Below are 12,683 nucleotides of genomic sequence, written 5' to 3'. Positions count from 1 at the left end.
TTCTCTTGGCCGGTGACCTTAATTCTCACCATGTGTCGTGGGGCTGTAAGACAGATTTCTGTGGTAAGCGCCTTTGGGATTTGGTTTCTAATAACAACCTTTCGTGTATGAATTCGAGTTCGGCTACATTTTTCCGCGCAAAACTTCGATTTGTGTTAGATTTGACTTTCACCAGCCCTTGTGTTCCTGTACTCAATTGGTCGACTGTGGATTGTGGAACATCCAGCGAACACATACATATCGTTTTTCATGTTAATTGCCGCCTAACTCAGGAATGCTCTCAGTTGAGGTCATATATAATCTATGACCAGTTTCAGTCCACTTTGTGCTCCATTCTTGCTTCAGCGGTTAATTCTGTTGAAGAGCATGCAGCAAATGGCATATGTTTGGCTTTTGAGGAATGCCGAAAGAAGTCTGAATTTTTGGTACTTACATCAGGAAGGAACACTTCAGTTAGATGGTGGACTGCAGATTGCTCACGGGATTACAGACGCAGAAAGGATGCATGGAAGAAGCTTCTACACAATCAGCGCCGGAAAAATTGGCATTATTAAATGTTCATTGCGGCTACTTTTAAACGCACAATCTCACGAGAGAAAGACAATTATGAATCCGAGCATTTCGGTCTCCTATCAAAATTAGGAAATCATTACGCACTTTTCTTGTTCTTAAGATCGTGGAAAAAATTTGCTGTTTCAGAAAATTCACCACCATGTGTTTTGACCCCGCAAGAAGAAATCGAAACAGTTGTGAAAATTGCCAAAAGATTAGAGCAGCGTTTCTCTCTCTACATCCTTTGCGCTCCGCGTTTGTGGCGTCAGTGGACCAGATTCAGCACGTCACTCCTATTACCCTTCCCGAGAATTCCCCGATAATGTTGAAGTTTCCAACTGCTGCTTGCTGCTGCTGGCCCTGATAGCGTAACATCAAAAATGTTAAGGATCCTATTTGAGGATTCCCCTACCTCCTTATTGTAGCTGGTTAATTTTTCAATAAAACATGCATGGATTCCTCGATCCTGAGTGGAAAATTTCCAAAGTGATCCATTTACCTGAAAGCAATGGTCGTGGCTACTCTGGATAATATTATACCCTTTTCGTGGACATAAAACGTGGTTCAGTTAATTGAAAGGGTCCTACTCCTATGTGTTTCGGAGTTTGAGGACAACAATAATATCCTTAGTCCCTGCCAAATTGGTTCCCCTCAAAAATGTTCAATATGAAATGCTCACACCGATCTTGAGAGTAGTATTCTTCTTGCGCGGCACCATAAAAAGCATGCTGAATTGGTGACATTAGATATAGCCAAAGCTTATGACAGCGTAGAACACTACATATTATTGCAAAAATTACATACTCCGCAGTTTCCGAATTACTTGCGTGGATATCTGCGTTCCTTGAAAACAAAGTTATTTGCATACTAAGTTCCGTCAATTCTGGAAGATATAAACAATCCAGAGGTGTTCCACAAAGGGGAGTCTTGTCACCTGTGCTCTTTAATATTCTAATGAGCTCTATTCCCAGCCATCGACACATTCGCAAGCACGTCTATGCGGATGACATTGCATTTTTTATTCCTGCCGCTGACATTCAATCTCTCTATGTGCGCCTGCATCTTACCTGAATTCGCTTGAAAGTTTGTTGTGCGACTTAGGCTACGTCTCACTATAAATATAAACAAGTGCACTGTACTTGTTTTTCACATGAAAGATCCTGTTCATCTGTCTCTCATTTTCCAGCGACAAAATATTCCTCAAGTTAAGTAATTAAAATATATTGGTGTCATTTATGATGACAGCCTCACATGGCGCTCTCACATTGACCACGTTGCAGCGAAAGGGGCTCGTGCTGTGGGCATGTTGTGTAGGTTAAGTAACCCCCATTTTGAATGCGGAGAGATGCACTTTTGCTGATTTATGTTTTGTGTGTCCGACCAATTTTAGAATTCAGATCTGTGTTGCTTTCTGGTACGGCTGCGTAAAAAATTTGCCCGCTCTTTCTTTTGGAGCGTGAAGCGTTTCGGTTGTGCCTTGCCTCCCCAAATTTGTGGCCAATAACATGCTTTATCTTGAAGCCCGTATTCCTCCTTTATTATCTACATTTAAATTTCTAACTGTTCAGACGTACCTAAGGATATATGAATCAGATTTACACTGCTCTTTCTCTGTTTTTGTTGCCAGCCGACTTCCTTGTTTGGAGTCCACTGGCCTAGATTGCATACCCCGCAGGTAGTTAATGTACAAAATTTGCTTGATCCTTCAAATGTTCTTTTGTATAACATCCGTCCGACAAAAAACAGTTGGTCCTCTGCAAAAATTGTCTATGATGACATTTTCTCCAAAAACGCTATGCATTTGCCACCCTGCATTTTAAATTTATTTATTTATTTATTTCAGAGGTACTGCCAGCCTTCGCAGAAGGCCTTTGGCAGGAGTGAGCATACATGGTGAAGAAAGTACAAAAAAGCGCTACAAGATATGATAATGATAACAGTGGTGTCATCCGCCTGCTTGAGGAGATTAACACCGAGAAAAAAAGAAAAAAAGAAAAACTAAGAAAGAAAAATGCTTTGTACAAGCTCGCGCTGTTCAGGCATATAGAAACAGCACTGGCACATAACACAAGAACACTGGCATCAATAGCACTCTTTAGTAAATAAACACTAACGGTAGACATACGCTGATCCATCAGTAATGACAATAATCACAACCACAAAGCAATATCAATAGCGGGAACCAAAAACGATTAGGTTGAGTTAACTTATGCACTTCAATTTTGATAAGAAAGATTCGACAGTCGGGCATTCCACAGCGTCACAAGGCAAAGCGTTCCACTGACGGACGGTTCTCGGAAAAAAGGAATTTTGAAAGGTATCTGTTCGGCACATATATTCTTTTAATTTTTGGAATGGTTTGATCGTGTGCATCGCCGTATAACATGTTCGATATAAATGCTACTATCTATACATAGCTTACTATTGTAGAGTAGATGCATGTATTTCATTCGTTCAAAATACCGTCGCAATTTTAATGGTTCTAAATTAGCTTTTTCCACAAGTGCTGTTGCTGAGGTACGCCAACTATATGAGTTATAGATGAATCGAGCTGCCTTTTTTTGGATGCTTTCAAGTTTGGCAATGTTTAATTGAGTGCACGGACCCAGACTACAGAAGCGTATTCAAGAACGGGTCTGATAAAAGTTTTGAAGGCAAGGAGTTTTATCTCTTGAGTAGAATTGCGCAGGGTTCTTCTCCTGTAGCCTAGTTTCTGCATAGCCTTTTTTGTAATGTATGAAACATGTTCATTCCATCTGAGATCTGAGGTGAGGATTACACCTAAGTATTTACAGCTTTTAACGGAAGATAAAGGGTGTCCATTGACGGAATAGGGAAATAGGAGGGGTTTTCTTTTGCGTGTTACTGTCATTGTTACCGTTTTCCTCCTGTTTATTTTCATTTGCCACGTTGAGCACCAGTTTTCTATTTGAGCTAGCGAATAATTTAGTTGAGATTGGTCATTAGAGTTTTTAATTTCTTGATAAATAATACAATCATCAGCAAAAAGTTTTATTTTCACGGGTACTACACTAACAATATCATTAATAAAAACTAGGAAGAAAAGGGGCCCAAGAACAGATCCCTGTGGAACACCCGACTGGACAAACATATAGCTCGAGCACACTCCATCAATTCCCACACATTGGCCTCTACAGGAGAGATAAGCTGCTATCCATGCAAGCAATGTGTCGTTCTTGAGTATGGTTCGCAGTTTTAATAGCAGCTTTGGGTGGGACACGCAGTCGAAAGCTTTTTCAAAATCTAAAAAAATAATATCGATCTGGCTTTGTTTATCGAGTGCTGCTGCAAAATCATGCACTGCCTCTATAAGTTGCGTGACCGTAGATACGCCCCTGCGGAAGCCGTGCTGTCGGGAATCGACTAAGTTGTGCTCATCCAGGAAAGAAGATATGTGTTTGAAAATAATATGTTCCATTATTTTAGCGCTTGTGCTCAATAGAGAAATGCTAGAAGTGATTTGTTTTCCGCTTTCGGTATGGCCGCAAATTTTCGCATACTTCCAGTCAACTGGAAGCGCTGCTTGAGATAGGGATATTCTAAAAATAACAGATAAGTATTTGGAGCACCACTCTGCGTACCTGTACAGGAAGGCGTTCGAGATCCCGTCAGTTCCGTGTGCCTTTTTTGTATCGATGTTCAGTAAAAGCGATAAGACGCCTTGTTCTGGTATGGATACATCACTGATAGCGGAGTTACCATGGCATGCAAAATATGGTCTTTTGCCGTCATCAGATGTAAATATGCAACAGAAAAATTTGTTGAATGCGTTCGCAATATGGGACTTGTCAGTCACAGTCGCACCGCCGATACACATACTACAGAATTGGTCTTTTCTGGGTTTAAAATGCCGCCAGAACTTGGCAGGGGATGAGACAAGGAAAGTTTTCATGGTTACATGATGATAATTATATTTTACATTTCTTATGCATCCCTTCAGCTGAAGGTGCATGTCTGAAAGCTTGAGCATATTAGAAGGAGAGGGAGACTTCCTGATTTGTTTTCTAAGTCTTTTTGTTTTCCGCTTTAAGCGCACAATCTCTTGGGACATCCAGGGATTTGTGTTGTGTACAATTTTTTGAGTACATGGCACGAAATCATTTATACACTTTAACACCAAACTCTTAAAGATTAACCATAAGCGGTCCACCCGACATGTCTCAGAAAGAGAGAGGAAGTTAGAAAAGGAGCCGTCCAACGCATCCAGAATGCCAACATCATCGGCACATGAAAAATTTGGAAAAGCACGTTTATGCTTCCTGCAGTTAGGAACAATGTTTAGTTTGAAGGCTAAGCATATCATCTTGTGGTCTGATATGACTTGCACGATGTGCAGTTCTGGACCACGACGAAGTAGTCCATCGGATAAAAGAAATAAATCTAAAATGGACGTTGAGTCGTTCTGAATGCGTGTGGGCTGCTTTACAAGCTGGGTTAAACTATGGAAAAGAATTATGTCAACGAAGGGCTCTGCTGATTTGGACAGAGGTTCAGGAAATTCGCTTTCCCAGTCAATGGCCGGAATATTAAAATCGCCGCCGATTAAGATGTTGGGTGAGATTTTTTTGCACTCAGAAAGGAAATCATTAAGTTTTTCGAAGAAGATATTATCGGAGTTAGGAGGCCTATAAAATGCTCCTATGATAAGGTTCAGTTCCCTTAAACAAATCTTAGCAACAACGCACTCAATTTCAGGTATGTCAGGCAACCTAACTACTTGCAATGATTCTTTAAACATTATTGCAACTCCGCCACCCCTAGAACTTCTGTTTTTACGGAGTATGCGGTATCGTGGTGGTGTTATTTCGAAATCGCCGACCTCAGGGTGTAACCAAGGTTCTGTTATAATTAAAATATGTGGTTTGTGTGCTATTGTTATGCTTTCTAGATCATCCAATTTATTTAGTACGCTCCGAGCGTTCAGGTTCAAGCACTGAAAATGTAAGGGGGGGGGGGGTCACTATTAGTTCATTGTGTCGGTGATTTCTTGCTGGGGTCTGGGCGTTTACCAACGGGGATTCTTATATTTGCGGTGTCGTCCCATTCAAACAGCTCACCGTCAACCTTTATCTTATCATACACCGATCTAACTTTCCAGTTCTCCTAATTTCTGACATGCTGTCCCATAGTTTCTTCCTCTTCTGACGCGTCGCTGCCGAGAAATCTTCAGAAATCGAGATACCACTGTCTTTTAACTTAAAGCAATTCTGCATAATGCGGAACTTCTCGCGATGATCGATAAGCTTTAGGATTATAGGTCGGGGTTTGTCCGGCTGTATTCGACCGATGCGATATATCCGTTCAGTTGATGACACAGTTATGCCTAGCTTCTTTTTAAACACGCCATCAACTACGCGCGAGGTAAGGTCTTCAGGTGTCTCCTCAGCCACCTCAGCAATGCCAAAAACAAGAACATTATTTCGTCTGGAACGGTTTTCCTAGTCAATAAGCTTGCTCTGGAGATATTGAAAACTTCTTTCAAGGCCAGAAACCCTTGTACCAACTTCGGTTATAGCTGAAGATGTGGCTTCGACTTTTTCTAGTTTTGCCTCAATTTCATCGAGCCTTTTCTGAATGTTCTTTTGGCCCTCAAGTATTTCAATCAGCATTTCTTCTTTCGTAGGCCCAGGGTTGGATTCTATGTCACCACATAGCATGAGCAAGGAGAACAGATTTTGAATTTTGCAAAAAATCACAAGAACACTGTGGGGGCACGTCAGCTGGATGAAACAACGATTACTGGTCCTAACAGAAGAAGTTTGACAACTAACCTGCACAAAAAGGTGAAACGGGTTTGACATGCTGAGAGGTGGCCAGCTGGCGTGCCCACTGAAGATCTTCGGATGGGGCGGGCTTTCTATATCCTTCGCTGCCGATGTTGATGGGGCTGGACGCAGTGATGCCCAGTGGTCTTGGAAGAGCGGCCAATCTTGTGCGCAGTCTCCGTCGGGGCTAGGCGCAGCGTTGACAAAGCGTATCATATCCTGTGATGCGCTGGACTTGGCTGTCGTGGCTAGCAGAAATATCTGCACAAAAAGGTGAAACGGGTTTGGCATGCTGACATGCTGACAAGACCATTTACAGAGCATACCTATTAGATTAACCATAGCTACTGACGCCTCACATTGTGAGTAAAAGGCAGGGTCGGGAATATATTGCCCGCTTCTAGATTGGTCTTTTTCTATGCGGATTCCGGACTAATAATAATATTAATTGGATTTTGGGGGAAAGGAAATGGCGCAGTATCTGTCTCATATATCGTTGGACACCTGAACCGCGCCGTAATGGAAGGGTAAAGGAGGGAGTGAAAGAAGGAAGTAAGAGAGAGGTGCCGTAGTGGAGGGCTACGGAATAATTTCGACCACCTGGGGATCTTTAACGTGCACTGACATCGCACAGCACACGGGCGCCTTAGCGTTTTTCCTCCATAAAAACGTAGCCGCCGCGGTCGGGTTCGAACCCGGGAACTCCGGATCAGTAGTCGAGCGCCCTAACCACTGAGCCACCGCGGCGGGGACCGGACTACACACCAAGCGGGGTTTCTGGCTGTGGTGCTCGCTCTTCGAAAATTAGAGCCAGCTTTGTCTTCAGTGGCTGTCATTACAGACGCTCTTTCTTTGTGTTCGTCGTTTGCTTCGACTGTGGATTCGCCAATCTTAAACAGCTTCCATTCATTACTCCTTCCGAATTTGAGCCTTGTTCACATGATATGGGTGCCAGGTCATAGCGCTGTGACAGCCAATGAAGTTGCGGTCTGCCTGGCAAAGGCGTCCCTCAATGGCCCCGTGCTACCTATCGTTCCGGCTACAGCGTACATCAAAGCAGGGAGGTTTCGAAGACAGATTTTGTTATGAATGACAACTGAATCTCTTTTAAGGTTTTTACCTGCATCTGAAGTATTCGTGCAGCAGGCAATCATACCATTCACGGCAGCTTGAGGTATCTTCATCAAGGCTCCGCTGCCAGATCCCACCCTTGAATTTTTATATGCACAGGTCTGGGTTGGCGCTTAATCCCATCTGCGTATTTAGTGGTGATCACGAAACAATAGACCATCTTTTGTTGTTTTGTCGCCGGTACACCATGACGAGAAGAGTTTTTAGAGAAACCACTACAACAGCTTTGCCTTTGATCAGCCCAGTCATCTTGTCGTTTGGAGCCACCATACTTGTGTACAGCCACAAGCGTGTTTTTATCGCGTCCAAAATTTTTAATTTAATTAAATTTGCTACCTTGGTAATTTTATATTTTTTCACTATTGTTTTTATTCTTACTATTACCATTATCATCTACCCACCCGGCTATAAACTTCAGTGTCATTCTCTTGCGTGCGTTATGCATTTTCCGTTTCGATTCGCTGTTCCTTTTTGTTTACTTCTTCCTTCCTCAGCATTCATTTTATTTTCGTCCACGATATATTTGCCTGAAAAACTCTCCGCGCCACCAAATTCTCGGGCAATCCCCATATGTGGGCAGGGCATGTGCCATTGTATGACTATCGACGTCAACGACGAAAAACTGACTTTGCAATTGGACCGATACCCGCCGCGGTGGCTCAGTGGTTAGGGCGCTCGACTACTGATCCGGAGTTCCCGGGTTCGAACCCGACCGCGGCGGCTGCGTTTTTATGGAGGAAAAACGCTAATGCGCCCGTGTGCTGTGCGATGTCAGTGCACGTTAAAGATCCCCAGGGGGTCGAAATTATTCCGGAGCCCTCCACTACGTCACCTCTTCTTCCTTTCTTCTTTCACTCCCTCCTTTATCCCTTCCCTTACGGCGCGGTTCAGGTGTCCAACGATATATGAGACAGATACTGCGCCATTTCCTTTCCCCAAAAACCAATTATTATTATTAATTGGACTGAGTGCATTCCACTCAGCCAGCTGTAGCTGTCGCTTCACTCCAGGTTTAACCAGAGGTAAACCACAACCGCTTTTTGTTTACATCACACATAAAAAGAATACAACCGCTAATGCACCTTAAAATCTAGTAGTAGCTAGGCGCATAAGTCACTAACGATGTTATAGAGAATAGGATATAGACAACATTTGTTCTTTTCGATTCCGCAAGGCATGTTTTCAAAGCATAAGCTTAAAAATTTTTTCATTATAAACCTCCTGGCCAGCTATGCATATATCAGAACAAGACCTGAATATTCAACTATAGCATGGGACCCGCTTAATGTATTAGAAACTCGAAAGAATTGAAAAAAAAACGTTTGTAAGCATCACTTGTTCGAAGTCTAATATATTGGATTTTCATAATGAGCATACGGCGAGTAAGAACAATGAAGCGCTTTAAATTCGGAAAAGAAGTACCGCAGTGATTTTCTTTATTCACAACTCAATCGTAAGGTTGCATTACACCCTTCGTATTCTTTTCTCCTCTTACTACCCGACAAGCCAGATATGATGAGAAGCACTCCATCAGCACCAAATTTATCAAAAACTGACTGCTATTAGTTTTTCTGCTCGTATATTTGATTTAAAGAGCCTTGCAGTTTCGTCCTAGCTTAGGTAGCACTGAATAATTTTCTCTCGTGAACACTTAATCTCTTCATTATACTGCAACTACATATTTACTAAAGTGTACTGCATGGACACTGTTAAGATGCGAAGCATTTATTGAATAAAGATTTTAATACGGCATAAAATGCTTTCCACATGAGAATTGATTCATTAGTTTTCTGTGAAAGACAACAGGCACCACGTTGAAATTTCCGCAACTCATATCCGAATATTTTTGCGCTTTTTGTCCTGTCTACTGTTTTAGTGCCCTAGAATATCGTTTACTTCTTGCGCAAAGAGACAAAAACATGGCCCTGAAATGCATTCCCTCGGTGTAAGCGACCTGTGTGAGCAGTGCACAGCCAAGCCTCAAGGCGGCGCGATGAAACCGAGCATCACCCCTAGTAGAACGCAGCCAGTGTTCGGGAGTACCAAAAACGAAATAGGGAAGCATCCGGTGAGCTTCAGGCCCTTTGGAGTGACCGGGCACTAGATGCAATCGCTTCTTAACACGTGCTAATGAATGAACAGCATGCTCGCACATTTCCAAGCAGCGGCAATCCTGCCATAAGGATAGCTGTTCGCTGAACTGTACGCGTTAAGCAGTACCTAAGGCAATGCGGCTTTCTTTCGTCTCGAAGCAAAGCCATTGATATCAGCGTATTGAACAAGATCTGCTGCAACCAGCCAAGGGTTATTAAAAGGAAATTCTAACATTTTAGAACGAGTTCGGTCTCTTCCACATATGTAGACCATGGCGCTGCGCATGCAGCAGACCACGTTCTCGCACAATGCACACTGCAACCACTGGCCACGTCAGAGATAGCATTCACGTAGGCTTAAGGCAGAGAGTCCGAGCACTTCCTTTTGTTGCCTTTTGTACTGTGGGTCAGCCACGATTCAAGATGGAGGCTTCTGAACAGCTTATTCATCACCCGCATCGTGCCCCCTTACTCGAATTTGATTCGTATTCACAACGGTCGCATTGCCCTCCTAGGACACTCCTTCGCTCAGTGTCCAATTTCCGAAAGTTGTTTTTCCTTTCCTAAAGTATTTTGCCATATTCTTGCGCACCACACCTTGCCGCTTCTCTTTGGGGGTGGGGACTTTGGATCGTGGAGAGAATTGGTCGTATATCGACGTAGGGTTTTTGGGTAACGCTGATGTTTGACTTTTGCAGAATGCGTGCAAGAGCTTCAGTGGCGCCCCTCACTTGTTCACCGATGGAAAGGTTTTTTTCTATTCATTAGTAAATGATTTCCAAGTCCCCGGACCTCACAAGATTCGCCCTAAATGAAGCTCCGGGGTTAGCCAGACATATGAAGATTGAAGGACACGAAAGCTTTTTCCTTGTTTCTCTCGCTTGACGTGGAGCACACAGTACTCGCCCTTGGCAAAAGAGAAGGCAACAGAAACCTTGTGGTTATCTGGATGCGTGGTAGATAAGAGGTTCGAGGAGCAGTCGGTATGTGTCGGCTTCATGGGCACACTAATATCCAGGCCTTAACTAATGCGGCGATTTGGGCGTGTTGGTACATAAATGTAAAAGACGGCAACGCAAGAAAAGGAACCAGGACGAGAAAAGGATGGTGCTCAAGAATAATCGCCGTCCTTGTCGTCTCGTCTCTGTCCCTGTCCTTTCTTTGTGGGGACTGCCGTGTTTATCCATGCCTTCTTGTCTTCTGCCAGAGCGTGAGCGAACAGCAACAATGTTCGCCTAGCCTGAACGAGTTGAGATGCATAGAGAAATTACCTGCTTATACGTTTATGTTCTACAATGAAGAAGCAGTCATCGGCATAAAGCGTCAATTCATTTGGTTTCTGGTGACCAATCTGCAGGCCATTCTCTACCGTGACCTCCATCGTCAGGCTGGCAGGAGTGTCTCTCGTAGTAGAGTACTAATTTTGTCTGAAAGAGAACATGCTACTCAGGCAGAACTCCTAGAGTCACCGAAGTTCTACAGTGCTCAGGCTTTTCCTGGAGGTGAGGTCGTCATTTTCTTCGAGGGCCTGTTTTGCTGCAGCGAAGGCAAGACCCACATGAACGCTGGTGAAAAAAGAGACTTGGTAGAATGACATAATGAATTCGTCGGTGCTCATTTGTATGGGGCGAAGGCGTTCGACAAAGTGGCTGGATCTGCGCTCAGTGAAGATCGGAATTGCATATAGTGGGAGAGTGCTCGGAGCAGCGAAATGAAATCGATGATGGGTCGGAGACGGACACTAGGTTTGGCGACTTCGGCATGCCCGTAGCAGACCGGTGCTAAGTCACTGCGGCAGATTATACATAAGGAAATGCTGTTCATTATCGAGTACAGCTTGAAGATTTCTGCAAGTAAGCCTTAATTATAGTTCAGAATTAAACAATCTGTTCTTTTTCAGTTTCTCGTAAGCTATATCGTTAAGGAGTTCTGTCATGTTGCGTTTGTAGTGCTGCCATTCGAGAACAAGGGTTGAGCTTCGTTGTCCGCTGGAAAAACGGTGTTTTCGCCCTACCGGAGAACCGGAGTTTCCGGAACGCTGATTCTTCTTCGTCCGCAAGTCTCTCAGGCTCTCGCCTGGGCAGCTTTAGTTTACCTTTAGCCTTAAGCCAAACTTCGAAGGCAGCGGGTTTGACCTTTTCGATCCCCTCTTTTGTGGCTCCCACAATTTCTGCGGCGGTTTGTAGTGTTTCTTAAAGTAAAACACCTTGTGGAGTTTTACCATGGCGAAAGTTTTTCCTGGAGATAGTGGTCTTTCTCATCTGACATTTTATACAGTTTTGTGCGTTTCACGTTGGCTTTCTATAGCAGGGGAGGCGGGGGAACACTTTCCGAGAAACAATTCACAGTGTGTTTGAAGTTTGCTTAACCCGATAATGTAACTGTCGGTGCAAGAACAACAAGTCTAGCTCAATTGGCTTCAGCATTTTATGTTCTCCATGACTCCTTCCTTGGACCAACCTTCTTTGTTCTGGACGACAACCTTCTTTCCTGATGATGATGATGATGATAATAGATTTTTATGGCGCAAGGGCATCTAGAGCCAAAGAGCGCCATGACACAAGGTAATTTCTTTTTCTCAAGGTGGTGTGAAAGACCCATTTCCCAAGCGTTACACCCTAAATAAGCCGAGCGCCAGACCACGGGAAAGCTTGCACCCATTGTAGCACCGGTGGGTACCCGGCGGCACTGTTGATCAAGCCCCGCACCTCCTGCATGTGAGGCGGATGCTCAACAACCTCGCCACCGCTGCGGTCACAACCTTCTTTCATACTTTAGATGGCCGAGCCTGTTGCAACAGAGGCACTTCGCAGCACCTGCAAGTCTTGGCAGGCCATGGTGAAATCCATATTGGCCTTGTAAGTTTGAAAGTGGCGTGAATAGGTGACAAAACGCTTGGGCACCTGGGCTTTAGCGAGTCAAATTTTTCATTTTTTCAAACAATTGCAAACTTTAAGAAAAATGGATATGAATGAAAACTTGTATCGCGTCATACGGCCGAATCACAGTGTAAGAATATATTTAGGTGCTGACACTGCGCCCGGTGGCGCGACCAGATCTTGTTCTCTGCTCTTTCCGCATCTCTTGAAAGCGGACAGATAGCGCCAGTCGACAGGGGTAT

At 43.8% G+C, this 12,683-nt stretch overlaps 1 protein-coding gene across 1 annotated transcript in view; it reads left to right on the top strand.

Annotated features, from left to right (window-relative positions):
- Nucleotides 1-12,683, top strand: part of LOC144104068 (uncharacterized) — a 194,725-nt gene that overhangs the window by 29,355 nt on the left and 152,687 nt on the right. The window lies entirely within an intron of this gene.

This window comes from Amblyomma americanum, chromosome 9 (assembly GCF_052857255.1).
Source record: "Amblyomma americanum isolate KBUSLIRL-KWMA chromosome 9, ASM5285725v1, whole genome shotgun sequence".
NCBI lineage: Eukaryota > Metazoa > Arthropoda > Arachnida > Ixodida > Ixodidae > Amblyomma > Amblyomma americanum.
Note: the sequence above shows the minus strand (reverse complement) of the source record. Positions and strands in the feature narration are given on the sequence as shown.